The sequence below is a fragment of the Rutilus rutilus genome, assembly GCF_951802725.1.
Source record: "Rutilus rutilus genome assembly, chromosome: 8".
Lineage (NCBI taxonomy): Eukaryota > Metazoa > Chordata > Actinopteri > Cypriniformes > Leuciscidae > Rutilus > Rutilus rutilus.
Window position 1 is genome coordinate 16,597,941 of NC_140222.1, and position 27,705 is coordinate 16,625,645.

At 38.0% G+C, this 27,705-nt stretch overlaps 3 protein-coding genes and 1 long non-coding RNA gene across 4 annotated transcripts in view; 2 read left to right on the top strand and 2 right to left on the bottom strand.

The window, feature by feature from the left end:
• Window positions 1-27,705, bottom strand: part of LOC311295608 (uncharacterized protein) — a gene marked incomplete at its 3' end in the record, with an annotated part of 334,919 nt that overhangs the window by 227,041 nt on the left and 80,173 nt on the right. The window lies entirely within an intron of this gene.
• LOC311295867 (elastase-1-like) overlaps window positions 1-27,705 on the top strand; it is a 304,045-nt gene that overhangs the window by 205,217 nt on the left and 71,123 nt on the right. The window lies entirely within an intron of this gene.
• Window positions 1-27,705, top strand: part of LOC311295859 (uncharacterized protein) — an 85,207-nt gene that overhangs the window by 15,703 nt on the left and 41,799 nt on the right. The gene's annotated exons all lie outside the window — the stretch shown is intronic.
• On the bottom strand, window positions 19,117-25,903 carry LOC311295877. The gene is made up of 3 exons (XR_014628412.1): window positions 25,797-25,903; window positions 25,582-25,703; window positions 19,117-19,389 (listed from the first exon to the last, which is right to left on the bottom strand). It is a non-coding gene; the product is annotated as an uncharacterized lncRNA (long non-coding RNA).

Consider the following 27,705-nt stretch of genomic DNA (forward strand, 5'->3'; position numbering starts at 1 on the left):
TTCAATTATGGAGTCAGATGAAACAACAAGGTTTTTTTTTACATTTGAGAAAATGTATTTCATTTAATCTTGTTGTGTTGCGTAAAATGAAAGACGGTAACACGCAGAAACCTTCACCCGTATTATTGGAAATCCGCCGTTGGGCCAATAGAGGGGCCTACACATTTCAGCTGTTAAAATCATTGTTTGATTTTGATCTATTTTGTCCCAGTGTTTCTCTGCTCTCCACAAACCACAATGAAACTCCACAGAGCATCAGAACATCACCTGTATCAGTCATTGAATCAACACATGAAACGCTTTTCAGCAAGAGATGACTTTAATATGACAATCTGAATACTTTACATCAACAAAACTTAGTTTTGTGCAAGTGATCAAATGAGAGCAGATGAGAGAAGAGCTAGTGCAGAGACACTTTAACCTCTAAACCAGTGGTTCTCAACCTTTTTTGTGCCAGCACCCCCTATCCAATATCCAGGTCCCTGAACGCCCCCAACCCCCAAACTAATGAGAGAGCAGGAACAAGTGAGAGTTAACAGATGAAATAAGTAAAAAATTGTCATTTAATAATACAATTGAACTATACTCCACAGTGATTAATCCAAAAAACAAAGTATAAACTACACTGACATAGCAATACCAGTGTTTCTTACAGGATTTTAGTTAAATCTGTGGTGGGTGGACCTCGGACCTTCTAGGGGGGTTGGGGGGCATGCCAAATATACCAAATATTGTAAAACAAATGCACTGAAAAATAAAGGATGGTCATTAAAGCGGTAATGTTTGCACTTAGGTTTTATTACGGATTTTGGAGAGTATTGCAAGAAGCTGCTTACATTAACCTTACTTTCAAAAAAATAAATAAATACAATCATGATTTTTCATGAAAAATTATGTTAGAATTGTAGACCTAAAATACCTTGTATCAGCTTGTTTTCATCAATGCTAGCCTATAATTAATACAATTACAATTAATTTGGTTTGTCGTGATTTGTGTTCATAATCAGTAACAAAAAAAAAAAAAAAAAAAACTTCTAACAAGAATAAATATATACATATGAACAATTAAATTATTATTGTATTATTAATTATTGTTATATCTTGAAACTACCCAAGCAGCCTTTCGCGCTCAGATGTGATGGCGGAATGAATACATTACCAAAATGTGCTTTAAAGTTCAACTGAAATCAAAATTGACCCTATTTACTTTGTTAGCGCATATTACTAGTCTTGTGGTGAACAATAAATCCGTGCAAGTTAATACACAGAAAAAAATTGTTTGCCGTCGTAATCTTTAATCAAAGTCTGAAAAGTTACTTCCGGTCTGAAATGGCGTTCCTTCTCTGATGATGTAGGTTTGACGGCTTGGGTTTGGAAACGCTTAACCACTCCCCTCAAACCGTTAGTCTGCTATGAGCGAAAGATGGAGAGGAGGAGCGCTAGAGTAAAACCCTGCCCTCTGTTCAATATTCCGTTTCACTGGGAAATACGTCACAACACTGGAGAAAAGTCGTTTGCAACTTCCGGTTCACGCGGACTTTAAATTATCCATCAAATTGTCATTTTCTCCTTACTGTCTTGCGAGTTAACAATAATTCCTGACCAGTAAATTACTTGGTGAACAAAGAAAATTTTTTGGCATTAGGGATTGAAATTAGTTAATCCCTAAAAATTTTTAAGTTTTACCTTATAAATAGAATTTAGTTAAAATTCGTTGCCGGAGTGAATGGGATCATGATTTATTGAAAATATTTGAAAAAATATAAATGTTTCTTAAGTTAATACTTTTTAATGGCTTGTCAACTTTCCATTCCTCCGCTGTGTGATTCTAGTCAATGCTGGATTCTGCGATAAAATTCAAAATTCACTTTTGAATAAGAAATAATATCAAGTCGTCGAAATACAACTCGTCAAAACTCCGCAAATCACAACAAGCGTATCGGTGAGAACACTCATTTAAACAGCATACAAACAAACTTGACTGCACCCGAACTGGTTTTGGTGGCTGCTGCTGAGTTCGTTGCCGAGGCTGCCGTGCCGGGACGTGGGTTGGAGATAGATGCGTGAGAATAGACTGGGAGGGATATTTTTTAGTTTGTGCTAAAATAAATGCTGATAAGCAGTCCATCACGAAAATGAAGCTGTCAGGAGCTAAAAGTGTCAACAAGCTGCAGTTACTTCTGCTTTTCTACATGTGAACGTGTGTGAGCGAGAGATGAAGTGTAAAAATGAGCAGAAACTGACCAGTGGATAGTTTGTTTTTAATAATGAACAATGATGTTTGAATAAACTTATTTTAAACCTTTTTGAAGATTATAGAACTATGTTCTTGAAAAATAATGAATACTAAACCTGCACTAAACCTGAACACTAAAACCTTCAATCCTGCCTCTGGATGACCACTTTCCTGCAGAGTTTAGCTCCAACACATCTGCCTGGAGGTTTCAGTTTTGGATCACACTAAGGACCTTAATTAACTAGAGTTTAATTAGGGTAATAGCTAAACTCTGCTTAATAGTGGTCCTCCAGGAGCAGGATTGGACATCCCTTGTCTTCACTATCATCCGTGTTCGTTTTGTTTTGCAAACATTTGAGAAAACCGAAGATATTTTTTAATTCTGATTAATCAATTTGACACTTTTCCACAATATTACCATTTTAAACATGATATAAGTGCATTTTGTTCCACTTGTAACTGTTTTTTTATGTGTTTATTGTTATCTTAAATGTCACCCTGAATGACTAAAGGTCAAACATCACACACTTGTTGATCCTCTTGGGATACTAAACTGATTCTTATCGAGATTTATGATAAATATACAATTTTATGACCCCCAGAATATTTTGGTGTATGAATATCTGAACATACAATATACAAAAATAAAGATAAGAGGCTCTTTTTTTTATTTAATTTTTATTTTATTATTCTACCTAATGCATTCCTTGAAAACTTGCATGTGGATATAAAAAAAGTAACATTTTAAACAAAATTCGGAGAAAATTGCGTTATCAAAGACTACATTTGGATCATATTCAGAAAGATATTCAAAACATAAATTGCACCAATCATGTTAATAAACACCCCAAGAGCTTACACAGTCTTACTTCTATTCATGAGCTCAACATTTCATTCAGTAATGTTAAAAAGCTTTAATTTTTATGATGATTAACCCTTTGGGGTCTGAGTTTTTTTTTTTGGTCCTGGAGAAGTTTCGACATGCCCCGACATTTGTGCTTTTTTCAGTTGCTTATAAACATATTAATAACAAAATGTCATTGCATGATGTTTTATTAACAAAGTTTGTTAGGAGCATGTTCAGATTTTTACTTAATTATCATTCAGTTAATCAACTCAATTAACATTTAGAGGTAGCCTATATATACAGCAGACTTCCCTCTGTTCATTGACAGTTTATCAGCATCCCTCCACCACCCCACCTCCTCACTTCTAGCCCTAACTATTCTAGTATAAAGATCACAACCTCTGTTTTTTCCCTGACTTGTCTGCTGAGGATCACAGAAAGCAGAGAAGGTACAATGCAGTTCATAAAAAGTTATGTGACAAGGGAATAAGATGACATATGTCTGTACAGTGACGTTGAACACCCCAGAAAAAGTAGAAAACTACATGCAACACATAGTTGGCAAGTAATTTGTAGAATATAAACAGAATATCTTACGGATCAAACATGCCCTATTTTATTTAAATTAATGCGTACAAGAAATTAAATTACTTGGAAATGACAATTCGATCAAGAAAGGACAATCAAGAAAACTGACTGAAATAACAATAGACAAGATAGGGTGAGTTGAAGACTTTTTTGGGTCAACTGATACTCTTTATGATCAGAAGAGGGCGCTACTGTTGAATTCTGTGAACTGCAAATGTAAAAATAAGCTTTTTAGGGGTTCAAGCATGAAATGCTGAAACCCTATTGTAATTGTAAGGATTTGTAAAACTGATCATGCAGGCCAAACCGTAAGGCCTAGAGACTTGAAACCTGGCCAGATGGTAGGCCTCAATTTGGGGAGAACATCAGAGTATGACCCCGATTGGCCCATAGGTGGCGCTACAGAAACCAAAAGTACAAAATCACTCATAACTCCTCAACCGTTAGGCGCAGGCTCAAGTGTCTTATATCGTTTGAATCCTTGGTTCAAGGCGGACAAGATGTGTATCTCGGATTTGCTTGCTTTTTAGCGACAATTTCGATTAAATTGAGTTTTTTTGAATAACCTACTTTTGCAAACTACTCCTAGGTTTTTAGCCTGATCGGAACCAAACCACTGCATAAATATTCTCTGGACAGTGGCTATCCATAATCATCCAAAAATTCTTAATTTAAATTCACGGTTGCTAAGGGGAAACAAAATGTTTGATGGCACCAGGGCCACTTTTACTAAAACAGTTATAACTTGTGAACGAAAAGAGATATCTTCGCTAAACTCAGGACACCTGTTCATGATCTCAATTTGAGGTCACTCTAAACAAATTGCGACGATTGGCCACTTGGTGGCGCTATAACAGGGAAAAAAGTCATGAAAATGGCTATAAACGCACCCAACCATTAGTCCATTGAAATCCTGAATCCTTCCCGAGTCCAACGATACCAAACATGCCAGGTTTCGCCTTATACACACACCTAAAGGATTATTAGGAACACCTGTTCAATTTCTCATTAATGCAATTATCTAATCAACCAATCACATGGCAGTTGCTTCAATGCATTTAGGGGTGTGGTCCTGGTCAAGACAATCTCCTGAACTCCAAACTGAATGTCAGAATGGGAAAGAAAGGTGATTTAAGCAATTTTGAGCGTGGCATGGTTGTTGGTGCCAGACGGGCCGGTCTGAGTATTTCACAATCTGCTCAGTTACTGGGTTTTTCACGCACAACCATTTCTAGGGTTTACAAAGAATGGTGTGAAAAGGGAAAAACATCCAGTATGCGGCAGTCCTGTGGGCGAAAATGCCTTGTTGATGCTAGAGGTCAGAGGAGAATGGGCCGACTGATTCAAGCTGATAGAAGAGCATCTTTGACTGAAATAACCACTCGTTACAACCGAGGTATGCAGCAAAGCATTTGTGAAGCCACAACACGCACAACCTTGAGGCGGATGGGCTACAACAGCAGAAGACCCCACCGGGTACCACTCATCTCCACTACAAATAGGAAAAAGAGGCTACAATTTGCACGAGCTCACCAAAATTGGACAGTTGAAGACTGGAAAAATGTTGCCTGGTCTGATGAGTCTCGATTTCTGTTGAGACATTCAGATGGTAGAGTCAGAATTTGGCGTAAACAGAATGAGAACATGGATCCATCATGCCTTGTTACCACTGTGCAGGCTTGTGGTGGTGGTGGTGTAATGGTGTAGGGATGTTTTCTTGTCACACTTTAGGCCCCTTAGTGCCAATTGGGCATCGTTTAAATGCCACGGCCTACCTGAGCATTGTTTCTGACCATGTCCATCCCTTTATGACCACCATGTACCCATCCTCTGATGGCTACTTCCAGCAGGATAATGCACCATGTCACAAAGCTCGAATCATTTCAAATTGGTTTCTTGAACATGACAATGAGTTCACTGTACTAAAATGGCCCCCACAGTCACCAGATCTCAACCCAATAGAGCATCTTTGGGATGTGGTGGAACGGGAGCTTCGTGTCCTGGATGTGCATCCCACAAATCTCCATCAACTGCAAGATGCTATCCTATCAATATGGGCCAACATTTCTAAAGAATGCTTTCAGCACCTTGTTGAATCAATGCCACGTAGAATTAAGGCAGTTCTGAAGGCGAAAGGGGGTCAAACACAGTATTAGTATGGTGTTCCTAATAATCCTTTAGGTGAGTGTAGTTTGTGTAACATTGTCATTAAGCGCTTAAAAAACGTGCAATTATCTTCAAAACCTTTAGTCCGATCAAGACAAAAAAACACCACAGGAAATTTTAAAACATAGGTCAATAGATAAAAAATATGTCAAAATTATGATAGGAACTAAAAAAAAAAAAAAAAAAAAGTCACCCATGGATAATTTAGTCCTTGGGCCAAGACCCAAAATTTCACGTATTGGTACCATCTGGGTGGGCAAATTCTAGTTGTGATTTTTTACACCATATGCATCCCTAGATAATGTTTTGACACGATAACCCTTGCCAACTGGCAGCTTAGGCTACGTTCACACTGCAGGGCTTAATGCTCAATTCCGATTTTTTGAAAAAATTCGATTTTTTTGCAAGGCCGTTCACATTTCCAATTAAATGCGACCTTTTGTGATCTCCTGTGTGAACGTGAAATGACCCAGAAGTGACCCGCATGCGCAGAAGAGTACTCAACGGTCAACGACGTCACTTGTTGTTTGCGGAAGTACTGTAACTAAACTTTAACTAACTGTGATTCTCTCTCTCACACACACACACACACACACACATGAGCGCGCGCAGCGACCGTTACACAAGAGCCAGACAGCAGCCGCTGACCTATCTAATATCAGATTCAGCACAAATAAGTTAACATAACGTATATATAATGGCCGTGGGCTTTTTTTTTCTTTTTTTTTTATTAACGGGCTCGTCGAGGTCGACCCGTTCGGCAGATTTACCTCAGCTCGACGAATATGCAGTCCGTTTTCAAACCGACGACTACTTCAATGCAGAATTATGACGTTTTTCGCGTATCAATGACGTGCGGGTCGGATATATGCGACCTGGCCGTTCAGACTGAAGTCGCATTTCAAAAGATCGGATATGTATCGGATTTGGGACCACATACCCAAGTGGCCTGGGCAGTGGCGGTTCTACATTGAATTACACCCTGGGCGAGACCCCCTTCGAGCGCCCCCCCCCCCCCCCCCCCCCCTTAATTTTAATTGGGGGTTCTTACCCCATTGACAGATCATCATGTTTTGCTTGTTTTAAGCAAAAACTCAATTTGAAGTGTTTCACTCAATTTTAAGATATTAAGTCTTATTTTCTGGGGAAATAAATAAAAAAAAATTATTTCCCCAGAAACCAAGACTTAATATCTTATGTCATTTTACCACTTTGTTAACGTTATTATGCATCTTTATTTAAGAAATGTTTGATATTTGGACTGGAAACAAGACAAAAATACTAATTAAGAAAAGCATTTTTTGCAGTGTAATAACTGAACTTGTCACAGTTTTGTTGCAAAGCACAATATTATGGTGAAATTAGATCTCGTGTTTGAGTTAAAACCGAATTATTGTTAAGCATAGCAAGAATCATAGCAAAAAGGATAACAAATAAATAAGAGTTATACCCACCAATTAATATTGCCCCTTCATTCATGACATGGATACCGTAATCATACAGAGAAAACATAGTTGCATACCTTTATCTTTCGCTCGTTTCTAAATTGGACACCTGATGGCTTTGACCTTTCTTGTCCATCTCTTATTTGGCACTCGACATCGACAATCAACCAACTGTCACTCACGAGTCACGACCAGAAGTCAAGACTAAACCAATTCACCTTGGTGGTGGTGACCAAGTAATCGTTTTGTATTACCTATTTTTATTCAGACCATTCAGAAAGACAAAAATGTGCAGGAAATATAGAGGCCTGTATTTATAATATTATGAATGAAAATGTGCGTTATTTGGAAGAAAGTCGAGGTGTGACTGACTTAGATAACTATATGGATCCCCCCCCCCTTGTCCGTTCCATTTGGGAGAGACCCAGAGGTGAACTGTCATCCGCGCCCGCGCCTCCGCGCCCCCTCCCCTTTCCCCTTCTCAAACAAACAGCTTCTGTGCGCGGCATCTTCTCAGCAAGCAGGGGCGTCTGCAGCTGCAGGGGGCGCAAATTTGCCAATTCCCCACACAGTGAAATGATAGATAATAGAAAACCGCTTCGCGGCGCAGTTTTTTTTTTTTTTTTTTTTTTTTTTCGTGCCGGCGGCGCCGCCCCCCCAAAAATGCCGCCCCGGGCGATTGCCCGGTTTGCCCTTGCCTAAAACCGCTACTGGGCCTGGGTCGCATTTGAAAAGATCGGATCTGTGTCGTTCAGACTGTCATGAAAAGATCAGATACAGGTCGCATAGGGGCAAAAAAATCGGAATTGGGTCGTTTCAGCCTGCAGTGTGAACGTAGCCTTAGTAGTGGTTATGACCACTTGAAGTGACTGACTATGGAAGCTTGTTTCCGCCACAAAATAAAAAAAAATAAAAGATAATTGCGACTTTTTATCTCACAATTGCGAGTTTACATCTCGCAATTCTGACTTTATTTCTCAGAATTGCGAGATATAAAGTCAGAATTGCGTGTTTTAAAGTCGCAATTGCGTGTTATAAAGTCAGAATTCTGAGATATAAAGTCAGAATTGCGTGTTATAAAGTCAGAATTCTGACTTTTTTTCTCGCAATTGCGACTTTATATCACGCAATTCTGACTTTATATCTCAGCATTCTGACTTTATATCTCAGAATTCTGACTTTATATCACGCAATTGGGAGATATAAAGTCAGAATTGCATGATATAAAGTCGCAATTGCGTGTTATAAAGTCAGAATTCTGAGATATAAAGTCAGAATTGCGTGTTATAAAGTCAGAATTCTGACTTTTTTTCTCGCAATTGCGACTTTATATCACGCAATTCTGACTTTATATCTCAGAATTCTGACTTTATATCTCAGAATTCTGACTTTATATCACGCAATTGGGAGATATAAAGTCAGAATTGCATGATATAAAGTCGCAATTGCGTGTTATAAAGTCAGAATTGTGAGATATAAACTATTCTGAGGTAAAAAAAAAAAAAAAAGTCCGTCTTTTTTCCCCCTTAGAATTGGACTTTATATCTCACAATTCTGAGAAAAGATGTCAGAATTGCGAGATATAAACTCGCAATTATGTGTTATAAAGTCAGAATTGCGTGATATAAAGTCAGAATTCTGAGATATAAAGTCAGAATTGCGTGATATAAAGTCGCAATTGCGAGAAAAAAAGTCAGAATTCTGACTTTATAAGACGCAATTGCGACTTTATATCTCGCAATTCTGACTTTATATCTCAGAATTCTGACTTTATATCACGCAATTCTGACTTTATATCTCAGAATTCTGACTTTATTTCACGCAATTCTGACTTTATATCTCGCAATTCTGAGAAATAAAGTCAGAATTGCGAGATGTAAACTCGCAATTGTGAGATAAAAAGTCGCAATTATCTTTTATTTTTTTTATTTTGTGGCGGAAACAAGCTTCCATAACTGACCCCTGTAAGCGGAAAAAATGGCAAAAGTACCCTCCATGGAAATAATCTGGTTCATCCAGTTGATAATTCATCAAGTGGTTCATTCAACACAAGTAAAGTAGGTTCCAAATTAGTGAAATAATGAGATAAAGGCAATAATTCCAAAATAAATTGCTAAAAATTGGTAAATTTGTGAGTTTTAGCATGTCAAACCCCAATGTATGGAAGCTTGTTTCCGCCACAGAAAAAAAAAAAATAATAATAATTGCGACTTTTTATCTCACAATTCTGACTTTTTTTCTCACAATTGCGAGATATGAAGTCAGAATTGTGAGAAATAAAGTCGCAATTCTGAGATATAAAGTCAGAATTGCGAGATATAAAGTCAGAATTCTGAGAAAAAAAGTCACAATTGCGAGATATAAAGTCAGAATTCTGAGAAAAAAAGTCACAATTGCGAGATATAAAGTCAGAATTCTGAGAAAAAAAGTCGCAATTGTGAGATATAAAGTCGCAATTCTGAGAAATAAAGTCGCAATTCTGAGAAATAAAGTCGCAATTGTGAGATATAAAGTCAGAATTCTGAGATATAAAGTCGCAATTCTGAGAAATAAAGTCGCAATTGCGAGATATAAAGTCAGAATTGTGAGATATAAAGTCAGAATTCTGAGAAAAAAAGTCGCAATTCTGACTTTTTTTCGCGCAATTGATATCAACTTTGACCTTCTCGCACCATAGGAAGCCACGAGCATAGAGGCCACGAGATACCACACAAGAGTCTCTTCCTTTCCATCGTCAACAACAACAGAGCTTTGCGGGACATTTTCCGGCGACAAGGTTCGATCATATTTATTCTTTGGCATGCTAATCATTTACCATACGATCAGCATGTGTTAATAAAATACGTTGGGCAAGTATAAAATGTTACTTTTGGTAACGTGCGCGTGCTAAGGTTGTCTATTACTTAGCCTAATCTTCTAACAAGTTAAGTGTTGATTTTATGTTTATAAAGAGTGATTTAATATAATATCCAGTCCTGTAGTTTACTGTCACTGAACCAAAACTTTTTTGCATCAGGACAGGAGCTTGCTTTGTTATGCACAGCACATATTGACCATAACGATACAGTTATTTGGTTTTATGGCTTACATACTATAGGCTTAATATTGGCCTACCAGCCTCAGTCTGATCTCGTTATTAATTTCTATTTAATTATCATTACAGGATGGACGAGTTTATCTTTTTTCTGAGGGAGAGGAACATTCCAGAAACCACCATAAAAAGGCTGGAGGAGGACAAGGTAATATTGAACAAATGAATTAACTAGAGTTGAGCCGGATACTCGGCTGAAACGAGTATCCGGTACGGATAAAGCACTTTTGTCGAGTACGAGTATTATAATACGAGTCAATATCTGTGCTCGGATTGAAAAAAAAAGAAAGTTATGTTGAGATTAGGGCTGGGCGATATATCGATATATTTATTTATTTATTTTTTAATGCGATATGGAATTAGACCATATCGCATACCAATATAGTTCAAATTTGCGCTGTGATCCTTGCTCCAAGCAAGCTGCTGACCCGGAGCTCTCTGCACTGCTCCCCGCACCCCGCCCCTCCTTTTCCACTTTGCGTGCGTGTTTAGAGCATGTTATGTTATAACATGAAATAAAGTCTTTCACCTCAGAAAAACGGACTGTCTTGTCCTGTCAGCCTAACTACAGTAGTCGTAGCGCACACTCAATTGCACGCGCAAATGCGGCGTCGCGCGCTGTGTATCGCCTCACTGTATATAAAGTGCAAAAGAAACTACGAGCATGCAACGCCGTTACGTTGTAAATTACACAAAATAAAAGTAATGCAGGTATGATTTTCATTCTATTTACCAGGAGCAGTTTCCATGTTTCATTAACAGTTCTTGTATTGTGTAGGCTATTCACCATGGTAACTGTCGTTTCCATATTAACCCCAAAATGCCACTATTTTTCTTTGTGTTATTTTTTATATTTTTAAATGACTGTGGTGGCTCATACCAACATTGTATTAACAAAAACTAGTTTGGGACTGCTATTTAATACCTTTAGCATTGGCATAATGTTTATTTATTAGTACTAGTCTTTACTATTAGTCATATTCTTACAATTTATGTTAAGTAAAGGGGGACAGTACTTGTGTGTGTGTTAACAAATTTTGAAAAAAATAAAACATGAAAAATAAAAAATATTGGGATATATATATCGTATATTGAAATTCAGCCTAAATATATCGGGATATGACTTTTGGTCCATATCACCCAGCCCTAGTTGAGATGAAAACTCTTGTTCATTACATTTTACTTCATAATTGCAACAGCATGTGTTGTATTCATTGTTGCAAAACTTGTTCTGTAGTTCGTTTGTTATCGTGATCAAAACCATTGATCTGAAGCTCAATGCTGATGCTGTCATGTAAATATTTTTTTAATCAGCAATAAATATAACAATTTCTGATCAACCCATATCAATTGCATGCTTAAAATAACATACCGGTTAAAGCCCCGCCCATTTTAAGACAACCTGACTCACTTCCGGGTTAAATCCCGCCCACTTCCGGGTTAGGCCCCGCCCAGTCAGAGTACAGATACAGATACAGATAATTCATATGGTTAACAGATACAGATACAGATACAGATAATGCTGTACTCGCTCATCCCTAGAATTAACCCACTAAAAAATTAAAGGAATAGTTCGTCCAAAAATGAAAATTGTCATTATTTGGAGGAAGTGACCATTTTAAGCCCACATACCATTTAGGCCTACTTACAAATTTATTTCTTACTGAGATTATTTAATGTTTATTTTAAAAAATGTGTAAGGCTGGAAACTTACGCTGCTATTTTTTAACCAATAATTGGAAAAAAATGCAGTTGATTGATGACGTATAATAAAAAAATGTATCTGACTCCAATATAATTAATCCGACTCCATTAAAGTTGTTGTTACTTTTTAACCTCGTATTTCTGTAAAGGTCTTTCTTAGACCTGATAGGAAAACGTAGGATTTAACCTCAACGTTTGGATAACGAAAGATATAATCACTTTAGCTTTCAACATAATCAGTGATAAAAGGAAAGATTCTCAAAGCCTTAAAGCAGGCAAAGTTATTTATTACGTTACATGTTTAAATATACAGACAGTAGAATGGAACAACATACTGTATAGAAATTCAGTTGTAACAAATAATGCACTGTCGTGCAGAAGAGGCCATAAAAACCTTGTTAGTATGAGGTTATGCACCGATGTGCGGGAGTGGCGGGGTTAAAGGGATAGTTCACCCAAAAATGAAAATTCTGTCATCATTTACTCTCCCTCAAGTTGTTCCAAACCTGTATGACTTTCTTTCTTCTGCTAAACACAAAAGAAGATATTTTGAAGAAAGTCGGTAACCAAACGACTGATGGACCCCATTGACTTCCATAGTAGGAAAAAAAAAATACTATGGATGTCAATGGGGACCAGCAACTGTTTAATTACCAACCTTCTTTAAAATATCTTCTTTTGAATTTTCATTTTTGGGTGAACTATCCTTTTAAAGCCTTTCTCCAAGATCAACAGTTACCTTTACTTCTTAAACCCTGAGCAAAGCATTGTTAAACATGAGTGGAATACGATCACCAAACCCAACCTACAGGAAACCAAAAGATGAGGCAAATATGTGGAGATCAAGAGTGGGAGAAGAACATTAACATTCTCCTCAATGAATGTTTAACCAATTGTAGATTGTACATTAGGATACTTTAATATCTCTATTAAGTTCACCACCATTCATTTCAGTTTATAAGCTGTCAGATGAGACCCAACATGGCATAGTTACATATTAGAACACACTAATAATAAACAGTATGTAGTTGAAAGCATCTACAGTACTGTATGTCCTGTGAAGCAAATGGTACAGACGTGTCATTGAGTTGCAAATGACTCTGTCTCTCCCGATAGAACCATCCTGTGCCTGGAGTGTCCCAACAGTCCTCAATCTGCATATTGATGAAATCCCTTGCACTAGATAGGCATTAGCATACTGTGATGATGAAGGCCATTGTGCCACGTTTAATTCACATTTTTGAAGTACTAGGACAGTAAAGAGTTCTACCCATATTTGCTCAGCCCTACAATGTGTAGAATATTACATTAAAACAAACATGTGGGCTTATCTAGAACATATGTGGGCTCAAATTATATATATATATATATATATATATATATATATATATATATATATATATATGGAATGTAAAAAAGCTATTTATCTTGTCAGTCAATGACAAACCATAAGTGTTTCAAATTAGAGATTAATATTTAATATTAAAAGGGTCATGAAATGGAAAATCTAAATGTTATTTACACCTATAAGAGGTTACTATTCAATAAAAACATTCTGCAAGTTTGTGTTTTCCACCCTTTTGAAGTGCTAGGATAGAATAGTAATTGAAATAGCCCCATTTGAGATGTCACAATTTTCCTCTGTGTGCCCCTTAAAGGGATAGTTCACCCAAAAAGTAAAGTTCTGTCAGTAATTACTCTCCCTCTTATTGTTCCAACCCCGTAAGACTTTCGTTCATCTTCAGAACACAAATTAAGATATTTTTGATGAAATCTGAGAGCTGTCTCTCTCCTCCATGAGGGATTGATATCTGCCATCCCAGAAAAATTAGTAAAGACATTGTTAAAATAGTCCAAGTGACTACAGTGGCTCAACCTTCAGTTTATCAAGCGACGTGAATACTTTTTGTGTGCAAAAACAAACAAAAATAACAACTTTATTCAACTATTCATTTTCTTCTGTGTGGGTATCTGAGTGAGTTCACATAGTGTAACAGCGCAGCGCTTTTGGGTTCATAATCATCATGATTATGATAATTAATTAAAATAATATGATTGTAAATACCAGTTTGCTATCAAGCAGCATAACTTACTGTTTTTGTACAGCTAAAATAACTGGAAGTGGACAACTCGACACATTAAAGTTACTAAAGGCAGAGCTGTTATATTGTTATTATTCGCACAAATAATACTACTGTGGGGAAGTTAATCTATGTAAAAGCACTGAAATTAAATGTAAAAATGCTAAAACAAAGCTATGTTTTTTTTTTCTACTGATACTAACAAGCCCTATAGACCTTATGCACCAGAGAAACAAGGGCGCCGCCATCTTTGAAAAATTGTCTTTTAACTTCCGTTTTGCGGTCGCTCTGTATATTTATATGGCATTTCTGTCCAGGAGTAATTAGCTTTTTAAGTGGATTTACTTAATGTAAAGTTAACGAAAGTTATCATGAGGACTGTAATGTTTAAAGCAGATGACTTATAAAATGTAACTCGACCGGGAAGATTTTAAAACGAGCCGTTCATTAATAAACACGCAAAACACTGTGAAAATACAGGCCGGAAGTCAAAAGACAATGAGCGCAGCGCTGAAAAGGGGCGGAGCTACATAAGGTCTATAGAATGTTCTGCTCAAAAAGGCTTGAATGCTCAATTGTGTGTGAGGCATAATGACTGACAAAAAATATGAAAATAACCTTTGCCTTTTATAACTGATTTTTTGGAAAACAACAGCTCAGACTGAAATCTTTTTTTGAGTAAATTATAAAATGTTCCCTTTGTGCGAACAATTTCTTGAAGGCAGGTATATGATAAGTAGGATTATACCATGGTCTGGGTGAATAATCGATTCTGATTGGCTGCAGGGTGTCCATTAAAAAGTGATAATGTACACCTAGGAAAGGTGTCCCGTCAATTTGCCTGTTGACAGTTCTAAATGATTGCGCTGGCTCAAACTCACTGATCAACTGCTGCGGTCGGGTCGCTGTGGCCACGTTGCTTGGCAACGCCTGTATACGGGAGATATTAAATAGTGCGCTCGACTTAAATAAAAACCCTCACGATTTTTACTCTAAAACACATTAAAGTATTATTAATTGATTAAATATTTCTTTCTTTCGTAAGTGACCATGGTATAAGCGGGTTAATGCCCTTCGAGGTGTCCATTGTCAGGTATTAATGGACCTCCGCTGCGCGTCGGACGGTTCACGCCTCGCCGTCGTCCATTAATACCTGATAATGGACACCTCGTCGGGCATTAACCCTTACTTAACCCAGACCTAGATGCTTGTATCAATTGTATCAACTTTTTTGTTTATGTATTGCATAATACTCAAAAATGTATTTATTTGCAGATTGATGTCAGCGTCCTACTGCTAATGACTGATGACCAGATGAGAAGCTATTTTCCTTCATATGGAGACAGACTGGCAGTTTTGGGATTTTGTAGGAGGCAAGAAACTGAGCCAACTTGCAGGAAATCAAAGCTGTTTGAGCGCCTAAAATCAAAACTGAGCAAAAGACAAAAACCAAACAATTCACAAACTGAAAACCAAACAACTAGAACAAACATTTCTCAGCGTGAGCGTACTGCAAGAAAAGTTGAGATTGGGTGGATGCACTATGATGGACAGGGCTTTGTTCAAATGAGAGCTAAAAAAGGAGGGGGAACAAGGAAGTTGAGTGTGCCAAAAGACTGGAAAAGGAAAGAACTGATAGAGGAGGCAATTCGTTTGTTTTTCCCAAATGAAAAAAATTCTCATGGCAGTGTTTCTGAGTTTGAATTGGATCTAACAAATTATCAGGAAGTGTCACTAGATGAAGAAACTACAGTGGGGGAAATGTATAATACATCCAAACTCACAATGATGAGGTTCTACCTCACAACAAAAAAGATCATTAGGGAAGAGGAAACAGAGAGTGGAGTGGACATATCAGACACAGACACAATAGATGACTTGCACAGAAACCAGGATCAAAGTCTTCCCACTTCTTCCAGGAGAGTGAATGACTTCTTTCAAGCTTCAGACACAGATGTAATTTTTGTGGAAAGTACAGCCAACAATGACGTGTCTCCCTTACATTCCACAGAGGATCAGAATGATGCAGATGATCTGAATGTCCCTTTTCAAAGTTCATCAATGACCTCACCAGATTATTTGGATGCAAGCGATGTAGTGACATTTTTAACCGGAGACATCACTGGAATAGATGAACAAACCTTAGATGACACTTTGCCTCTGAGCCCAGAACCAGTTGTTCCTCACAAAAGAATTCTTGTTGTTCATCGTGGACAGATATTTTCTGAACTTATTGCACATTTCTGTGATGAAACCCTTGCACATACACAGAGTGATGTAGAAGTGAAGTTGCTCCTCCCAAATGGACAGTTTGAGATGGGCCATGACGTCGGTGGAGTGTTCAGGGATTGCCTATCAGAATTTTGGCAGGAATTTTATGATCAATGCACACTGGGGAACAATTTTAAAGTTCCTTTTCTTCGGCATGATTTCGGGAAAGAAAAGTGGGAAAGTGTTGCCCGAATAATTCTATTTGGCTGGAAGAAAGAGAAGTATCTCCCAATAAAACTTGCACCTGTCATCTTGGAGCAAGCAATACAAGGATCTGTCAAAAGTGATCTGATTGACAACTTTTTGAAGTATGTCTCAGAAAATGAGTGTGCTGTGTTAGAAAGCTGCAGAACAGACTTCTGTAGTGCAGACCAGGAGGAATTGATCGAGATCTTAGACAACTACAGTTGTCGGAGAATTCCAACAGAAGAAAACTTCATGCAAATTTTGAAAGAACTGGCACACAAGACTCTCATTCAAGAGCCTGCTTATGTTCTTGAACAGTGGATGAGCATACTTGGACCTCTGAGCAAGGACCTTCAGGAAGTTGAACATGTGTATTGTGCACTACAACCAACAGTGAGGAAAATTGTGCGATCTCTCAAATTCCCTGAAGAAATGAACGCACACCAAAAGGAAATTTCAAAGCATTTGACAGCTTACTTGCGGGAGTGTGATGCAAAACGACAGTCTCTGTTTCTGAGATTCTGTACAGGATCAGATTTGTTTATAGACAAAACTATAACAGTTGATTTCACAGACCTTAAAGGGTTTGAGAGAAGACCAGTGTCACACACTTGTGGCTGTTTCCTGAGGCTTTCAGTACACTATGACAACTACCCAGATTTCCGATCTGAAATGAACAAAATTCTTGAAAGCAATATCTGGGTAATGGACATAATTTAGTTGCACTGGCAGTCTGGCACATGAACTGGCAGAAACTATTACTATAGCCAGCTCATATAAATGTTATTCTTCATACACTGACATTTATTTTACACATGTATGCATAGAGTAAAACCTTCACTTTAATTTGAATGTTAATACAGGTTAAACTTAGTTATTACAGGTTATGTTGAACAAACAAAACTTTTTTTTTCTGAAGATTTATTTAGTTAACTTTCAATAGTGAAAAAATGTCATTATTTAGTTGCCAACTATTGTTTGCGTTAAATTGTACAAGTTGTTCACGTCAACTCTTCAGTCAACTCAACAGTTCAGATGGCTTTGAACTGTTAAAATTAGTGAATGGTTCATTCTTCATTCATTTACAGTACAGGTGAAACTCGAAAAATTAGAATATTGTGCAAAAGGTCATTTATTTCAGTAATTCAACTTAAAATGTGAAACTAATATATTATATAGACTCATTACATGCAAAGTGAGATATTTCAAGCCTTTATTTGTAATAATTTTGATGATTATGGCTTACACCTATGAAAACCTTTTCACTATATTCTCATTTTGAATTTGGGGTTTTCATAAGCTGTAAGCCATAATCATCAGAATTATAACAAATAAAGGCTTGAAATATCTCACTTTGCATGTAATGAGTCTATATAATATATTAGTTTCACCTTTTAAGTTGAATTACTGAAATAAATGAACTTTTGCATGATATTCAAATTTTTACATTTGTACTTTACATTTATTTTACTCATATACATGAAGTAAAACATTCACTTTAATTTGTTTACTTATAGTAGTTGTTGCTGGTTATGTTGAAATTCAAACAAATGTATTTATGATGTTTTCAGATCATTTATTTTATATTTTGTTAATGAATTTCAATAGTGATATATATCACATTGTTTAGGTGCAACCTACTGTTTACATAAAATTGTACATGTTGCCTCTTCAGTCAGATACTATAGATGGCTTTGAACAGTTATGTGTTCTTAATTTAACTTTGTGCTTGTATACAAATGGGTGTCGCATTATTGTGAACCTTTAGTTCATGCTATAGGTTAAACATTTGGAACAGTTTTATGAAATAGTTTTATAGAAATTGTTTTACTGTGGTTTGTATAATTCTTACTTGTACCACGTGTTATGTTTGGTTAACCACTATGCATAAAATACCAACACAACCTGCATACATGGTGCCAATGTTATTTTGTGCATTAAAGATGGAGTGAGTTCCACAAGCCAATAAATAATGCACATCAAAGTTTGAAAGTCTGACTGTCTTTTTTTAAAGAATATTTCAATTCTGAACTTTAAAAATATTTCAGTTGTAACTCTATAGAGGCACACAAAACCTGACAGCCAATGTACCATGTACAATTATTACAACCATTTAGGTCCATCATGAGTGTTAAATGATTTATAGGAGTACATACAGCACTGCCATTCTGAGAACAAAGTTTAAGGTTTTGTTTGGAGCAAAGTACCACAACAAGATTACATAGTTAATAATCTAAATACCATAAGAAATTCAATTCCAATTTAAATTTATTTCAGGGATAATACAAATAACATCAATTAACCTGTAAACCCATTTTTGTTCATATTTTCAATCACCTGCCCTTTTAAAGTCTTCAAAGTCAAGGTTAAACAGGAGAAATCCATCAATTTTGAACAGTTTTAAGCCATTAATATATTCGTTTTGAGGTTCAAAACATTGTCTTGTACATCTTAAAAGGCTTGCTGTGCTTCATTTGCATTCAAGTTATGCCTTGAAGTATTGACAGTATAATGTATCGCAAACACATGTAAAGAATGTACATTACTGTAGTTGGAAAAACATAAAAAATCAAAGAATAAGGCAAACTTTTTACAATTATTAAAAAATGTTTTAAGTGTTTTAGTTACATCTAGATGCCTCTTATTCTGATGGTTGTGCTTTTGCCATGTTATAACTCTGAAAATAAGCAGAAAACAAGATCTCAAATTGACAGCATGCTGGCAGCACCAGTCAAGCCGTCAATACTCTCTGTTGCCTCATGAATGGTTGTGACCTGTAATAAAATGAGGAAAAAAATTGTTACATTAAATATTTAAGGGACAACTTTAAATATCACTCGTGAGTGTCAGTGTAACAACATAATTTAAGACAAATGCAAAAGGAATAAGATAAAGATTATTAAATCGTCTCGGTTACTAAGGTAACCTTGGTTAAGGGAAACTCCTTTTCTCGAGAATATTGAAGCAAAAATTATCCTTATAATTTTCCTTTAATGCAAAACACAGTGCTGCCAACTATTTTCACAGGAAATTAGCTAACGCCTTCCCTAAAAGTCGCTAAATGTCACTAGATGACGTCATACGTCAATTAGCATATTCATGACGTGATCGCTTCATATTTGCGTTCTGCCTGCCTAATGTGTTTTCTCTCTAAATGAATCCTCACATACTGTATTTAATATAATATAATGTAATATAATATAATATAATATAATATAATATATAGCCGAATGTCAAATAAAGCTGTTCTCATTTCCTATCTTTTTTTTTTTTTGTCTGACAAGAACGAGTAGCTACGATATAGTGAATGACTAAATTTTTTATAGGCCTATGTGGAAAATTATCTGAATTGAGAGAGTTCGGTAACCGGATGAACTAAAGCTCTGTGATTGAGTATTACAAGTATTAAGCACAATAAAAGAAAGGAAATTAAAATGGTTAAACTAAATTCTTTAAATATAAAACAAAAAAAAGCAGATAAGTGATAAGTCTGTGGAAAAACACTACTCATTCACGTCTGTCATCAGCCGTGCGCTCAACAGATGAACGTGCTGCTGCTCCTCTCAGCCATTCACTGAACAAGGTAGACGCAGCTAGAGAGAGTGATGACAGGGAGAAAGCAAGACCTCGCGCTCACAGGACAGAATTGGCAACATTTGAAGGTTACGGAGGTTTTTCCAAAAAGTCGGTAGATTAGTCGCTAGTCGCTTTTTTTTTTAAAATGTCGCTAAAGTTGGCAACACTGGCAGCAAGCAGACCTAAGTGAGACGGCTCACGTGCTTGTTGGCTGTTCTGTGGCAACTACTGCAATCTATGGAGAGGCGGCAGAGACGTAAGAGCCAATGAGGGCACTTGGCGCTCATTCTGCGTCACAGCCCGCCAAAAAGGGAGTGGCTTATAGCTATAAAAGATCCACTCATCATAGGTTCCTTGGTTTTCATCAACTAAAGTGATCCCAGATCAGAGCATACTGCATGGCAGCTTACGCAATACTCGTTCCCTCATCTCAGGGAACCGAGGTTACGTTAGTAACCGAAACGTTCCCTTTTGAGAGTACTCTTGTATTGCGTAAGCTGGCTTATGCTACGGGAACCCAATGTAAAGCAGTGTGCATGATAAATTATCTTCCACCAATATCCCAGGGTACGTGCCAGGGGCTTATAGGAAGAGAAGTAATAATACTAATAATACCCCAGGCTAACACGTTAGTGAATACAGGAATATGTAGGGAAGGACCAGTAGGGCCTACTCATGAATGTGCAATGTATAAGAAAGAAAGTATATATGCTTAAAAAAGTAAAAAAAACAGCTGAGCAGGACGAAGTCGGGCACAGTAGCTGTAAAGAGGTGTCTTACATCGATAACACTCTAGCTTGTAAAGCGGGAACTTCCGGGTTATAGAACCTGATAAAAGTAGACGGAGAGGCCCAGCCTGCTGCCGCACAAATGTCCTGAAGTAAAATCCCACTGGACAAAGCCCAAGATGAGGCCATGCCTCTAGTTGAGTGCGCTCTGATGCCCAGAGGGCAGCGGAGACCCTTGGACTCATAAGCCAGCGAGATAGCATCAACTATCCATTGTGAGAGACTTTGCTCTGTAGTGGCAGACCTTTAGTGCGACCACCAAAGGATATAAAGAATCTGTTCTGATTGTCTGAAAACGGCAGAAGGTTCCACTTAGACTTTCAGGGCCATGACGGGACAAAGGAAAACCACGTCTCTCTCATCATTAGATGTGGGGAGAGCTGATAACGAAATAACTTGTGTTCTGTAGGGTGTGGCGAGCACCTTAGGAACATATCCGTGTCTTGGCTTGAGCATTGGGCCCAAACTCAAGACAGGCAGCGCTTAGGTTCTGCTCTCAGCGAGCGCAGGTTGTGCTGAGCCTACACAGGAAGGCGCTTGGGCATGGTGTACAAGCTCCGAAATCTGAGACCGCCCTGGCGGTTTATGTAGGACACCGCTGACATGTTGTGCGATCGGACTAAGACGTGGTGCCCCTTTATGTACGGGAGGAAAATTTCCAGGCACAGCTCGACCACCACTCTCTTCTCTAGACAGTTTATGTGCAGGCGCTTCTCCGAGCCTGACCAAAGGCCAGAGGCTGGCCTGCCCTCGTGAAGGACACCACAACCGAGGTTGGAAGCATCTGTCGAGACGACTTTTAGTCCCCATACTGACGCCTGACTGATACCAGTCTGCTGCTTTCCAAGGATCCAGGGCTTCGATACAACCGCGGGTTACCTTGATACGAAAGTGACCTGAAATCCATGCACGAGACGGAACTTGAGTCTTCAACCAGTACTGGAGGGGGCGCATATGCAGCAGACCGAGCTGAAGTACTGGAGAAGCTGAGGCCATATGGCCTAAAATCCTCTGAAATGTTTTGCAGCCTTGAATGACGCCGCTAAGTGCTGGATGGAGAGTGCGCACTGTGACGTCAGCCACGCTCTCATCGATGCAGAGTCTATGTCTGTTCCCAGAAAGGAAATATTCTGGCTGGGGAACAGTGAGCTCTTGGTCATGTTGATTCTGAGACCCAGACATTCTAAATGACTGAGTAGCCAGGTTTTGTGAGTCACCAGTTCTGCCTCCGACTGAGCTAAAATCAACCAATCGCCGAGATAGTTCAGTATTCGCATACCTCGTTGTCTTAGGGGGGCTAGCGCTGCGTCCATGCACCTCGCAAACGTGCAAGGTGCTAGAGACAGGCCGAATGGAAGGACAGTGAACTGATAAGGTTGACCCTCGAAGGCGAATCTCAAGAATGGCCTGTGACGGGGCGCTATCTGTATCTGAAAGTATGCGTCTTTCAGATCCACTGAGATAAACCAATCCCCCGGGTGAATTTGCACAAGGATTTGTTTGGTTTTTACGGCGCGGCCCGAGAGAGAGCGGCGGGGAAGTGGGATCCTCGCTGAAGGAAGCTAGTCAAGCCTGCAGGGTCGACAAGGCCAATGTCCTCGCATTCCGGGCAGCCGAATCACAGGCAGGAAATACAGAGGATGTGAAGATCCCCGTCGGCGATGGGGGCTCTGCACGGTTGTCGCGGGGCATTTGGAACAACGCCCGCTAAAAATTTGCTCTTTTAGAGGAAGTGTGTGTGACGCGATAGCGAGCACACACACAAGCAGAAAGGATATAACACGCCGGATGGCGCAGCGGGTGGGAGACGGCAAGCTGAAGGCGGCATAGGGGAAACCGGATGCCGGCGTGCAGTCAGTAGCTCGTCCCGCTGAGTGCTGTTTCGACGGCGCAAAGCTTCTTCTGCGGTCCAGCGAAGAGTACCTTAAGCTGAAGGAGATGAAAATCAGGGAACCTATGGTAAGCGGATCTTTTATAGCTATAAGCCATTCCCCTTTTGGCGGGCTGTGACGCAGAATGAGCGCCAAGCGCCCTCATTGGCTATTACGTCTCAGCCCCCTCTCAATAGATTGCAGTATATGCGCAATATGCGCACGAGCCGTCTCGCTTAGGTCTGCTTGCTGCAGCACTGCATTTTACATTAAAGGAAAATTATAAGGATAATTTTTGCTTTAATATTCTCGAGAAAAGGAGTTTCCCGTAGTATAAGCAGAGGTGTAAAATACTTGAGTAATTTTACTTGATTACTGTACTTAAGTATTATTTTTGGGGATTTTTACTTTACTTGAGTACAATTAAAAATCAATACTTTTACTTTTACTTAATTACATTTTTTAAGAAAAAAAAGTACTTTTTACTCCTTACAATTTTATTTATAGTCAAAAAGTACTTCTTTTTTGGAGATCACTTCATTCTATTTTCCCTTGCTATTACCAAACCAATTGAATTGTGCTCATGCCCAGTTTAATTTAAATGTAATTTATTCTGCCAATGAGATTCATTTTCACATTCCATGAAATTGGTCAGACATGTTCATCGGTCCTTTGGGAGTGACTTCGTGCATCTATAGAGCTGGTAAGTCCCGCCCCTTCCGCTAACCCCACTGGACCTCTAGGTTGAATCGTCAATGCAAGTGAATTGGAGAAAATAATAATTTCCTGGTCCCGTTTGAATTTTGCCATGAATGTGAACATATGTTGTCTGTGAATTTTTAATATAATTTTTCGTGTAAAGAATGTTGCAATTTAGCAGGTAGAAGTTTGATACGGTTAGACTTTGTGTGAGAGCACTTTGTGGACTACAACTCTTCGCTGCTTTCGACGCGAATCTGAAGAAAGAACAGCCTATTTGGTTTGAATGTTGACATTTGGGTACGAAACACACAGGCATCTCGATCTGTCTCCATAGATTATCGCAGCATTAGCACCGTGATTTGACAAGTGGAGCGAAATGTGTTAGGAGGTGACGTCACATAGGCGACATGTAGATTAGATTAGATTAGATTAGATTCAACTTTATTGTCATTACACAAGTACAGGTACAAGGCAACGAAATGCAGTAAATGCATGTAGTCTTTCTCGTTATGTCTTTTCCACAACTGCTAGCCAAAGAATCATACAATATACCGTCAAACTCGTAACATGAAAAATTATATAAAATTCACAGACAACATATGTTCACATTCATGGCACAATTCAAACGGGATCAGAAAATAATTATTTTCTCCCATTCACTTGCATTGACGATTTTTCAACCTAGAGGTCCCCTTCCGGTTGACCACTATGGGACCTTATATCGGAAAAATATTGTATGGTGGTCAATGGCGAGAGACAACAAATATTTTGATCTCGTTTGAATTGTGCCCTGAATTACACATATGATGTTTGTCATTTTAAAATATGCATTTTAAAGTCAAGAAAGTCGCAGTTTGATGTAAAACTGTTGAGGTATAAGACTGTGAAAATACATAATTATAAAGACTACAAACGCAAAAGGCGCACATGTGACGTCATACCTTTTCTCTCAATGAATGAAGCTAACTTTACTGACGCTAACGTCTGTCGTTTTTTCTATAGTCTTATGTTATAATCGTAACGTTACGCCGTCAAGCCTGAACGTGTTTTGTACCAGACTGCACACATACGAGCAACGGATGGTGACGTACATAGTGCGAGACGAGAGATGTAGTTCATTGAGCGATTTTCACATAAAACTAAATGTTACTCTTCTGTTTTATGACAATTTATGCAACTTTCTTGACTTTCATAATTATCTTTTAAATTGACAAACTTCATATGTGTAATTCAGGGCACAGTTCAGACGGAATAAAAAGATAAGTTGTCTCTCGTCATTGACTACCATACATGTTTTTTTCGAAATAAGGTCCCATGAGCCGGAAGCAGAGGGGAGGGACTTAGGATCTCAATGCACAGCACCTTGACCTGGAAATTAGATAAATTATAACAGTCAATCAGTGAAAGAAAATGGAGGAAGAACGTGATTCAGCTGCGAACCCGTGGCCGTATCGTAGCGAATTCTTTTCTTTTAGTGGTAAAAGTATGTTTAGTGGATTGTTTAAAGCATGTAAAGCATACTGGCATTAGATAGTAGTCTTATAGTTTGATAATTAAATACAAACAGTTCTGAAGCAGGATAAAACCTTGTATGTTTCATTCACTTCATGTTTTTAGAGATTTAAAGCTTAAACAAGAATCTCTAGTTTTCATTCTTGCTTTTACTTTTACTCCTTTAATACTCAAGTACAATTTTAGTGTGGTACTTTTTTACTTTTACTCAAGTACGATTCTGGCCAGATACTTTTACTTTTAATTGAGTAAAATTTTCCCTCAGTACTTGTACTTTCACTTGAGTAACATTTTTGAGTACTTTTTACACCTCTGAGTATAAGCCAGCTTACGCAATACGACAGTACTCTCATATAAATTTAAGGGAACTTTAAATTTATGGGCAGATGGCAGATTTAAAAATTGGGATTTCCAACAAGGCAAAGACAATAATGATGAAGACTTGCTTTTAATTAGCACAGCCATTTTGAGGCAAATCCTTTTCCTAGCAGAACTCTGCAAATGTTGTTCTTCTTACCTCAGAGTAAACTACAAACAGGTGGGCATGTGCCGCTCCGATGTTCCCTCCAGTGGTCCCTCCAGTGGTCCAAGGTCGCTGGGGTAGGAAGAGTAACTTGGTGAAAGGCTGCAATTCAACACCTACAGACAGATACAATTTTCAAAAATGTGCAAAGTTTTATACCAATTTAAATATTTTGGTCATCTGAAATACTAAAACAATTGAAACAATACCTCTACATAGATTATAGTGATGTTTATTAATTTAGTATGGAGAATCTAGTCCTCAATGTCCAGTCCTTGAAGGATCAATTCACGAAGCTGGAGGTAAAGGTCTGTAATTTCATAAACATCATCGGACATGACAAGGTTATGCTCAGTCATGAGTTCTACACACAGTTGAAAGACATCCTCATCACAAGGGTAGTCTTTAAATAAACACTCCTCTTGGCAAATATTCAGTTTTGCTTGTTCAATTGGATGCAAGAAATTCTGCACTCCATATAAGCTGGGAACAGCAAACATTATTGAAGGTCGACCACTGGGAGCCCGTGGGTTGTGAGTTGGCCGTATCCTGTGGCAATTCCAGGCACTGACCGTTTCATCAAGCTCTTCCTTCATAAAAGAAAGGAAATATTATATATATATTCAGATGCAAAAGCCTCTAAGTGCCATCTGAAATTTTCTTCTAGAATGATCATTTTTATCAAGCTCGTATATTTAAGTTTAGTAATTTCATTTAAATGACAATTAATAGGTAATTTTCATTGCCAATTAAGTGAAATTACTGAACTGAAAATTTCAGATGGCACTTAGAGGCTTTTGCATCTGAATTCTTCATATATATGTAGGCCTATATATTAAAACATTGTCTTGTCAAATGAATTAACAAAATTGCACATTATACGTCAGTAAATAATATTAAGTTATAATCCAAATTCAATACTCTCTATAACCACTCTGATAGTGAACCAAATTTGTTACCTGTATAAAATGTTGGAAGCAAAACTGGATGAGAGATTTATCAATGAAAGTGTCAACAAAGTGTCCGTCTTCTTTTAGTTGTTCAAAATGATCCATCCAAAACTGTATGCACTGGCTTCTCAAAGTGGACCACCATCGTTCGATTCTCTGGTTCCCAGTGCTTGGCCCAAGAGTGACACATTCAGCACTTGCAGTGTCTCTGAAGAATTTTTCCATCTCTGCTATATGAGTATTTTCAGTACCATGGTCAATGCGAATTCTTTGTGGAAATCCGTTATTCTCAGCAACAGCAAGTACAAAATAACCTGCAATTACTCGTGGGTCATTGTTTGTTTTGTATGCTTCAAGCCAGATAATTTTTCTGGAAAACCCATCAATGCATCCGTTTATACATATGCCGTAAGGTTTTAATTTATCATACCCGTCAATATGCCAAACATAATTTGGCCCGCGACTGTTGTATACGCGTCGGCGTAGACGACCATGAGCACGTAGATCAACTCCTTGTCCATCTAACAGTCGCATCAACTGACGGACAGTTTCTCTGTCTGTAATAATTCCGGACATCCAACATTTCTGGTGCATCCACCGATAGCCATGTTGTCGTCCCGATGTTTGAAGCTGCAGGTGTATAAAATGTGCCACTTCAGCTTCGTCAGTTTTATTGCGTCTCCGCCACAACTGATTCCTGCATAACGTTCTCTCAAGAGTCCGGAGACTAAGCTTTATGTTGTGTGATTCCTCCAGTAAAACCAAGATCTCTCTATTTGTGAAACCGAGCCGAAAATAATCCTCTATAATCTTTTCCATTCTACAACCGTCCGTTAACATGACAATCTGGTGATAGAGGCAATAACAGGAAATGCTAGCAAAGTCAGAATTGCGAGTTTGTTTCTCAGAATTCGGACTTTATATCTCGCAATTCTGACTTTTTTTCTCAGAATTGCGACTTTATTTCTCAGAATTCTGACTTTATATCTCAGAATTCTGACTTTATTTCACGCAATTCTGTCTTTATATCTCGCAATTCTGAGAAATAAAGTCAGAATTGCGAGATGTAAACTCGCAATTGTGAGATAAAAAGTCAGAATTCTGACTTTATAAGACGCAATTGCGACTTTATATCTCCGAATTCTGACTTTATATCTCAGAATTCTGA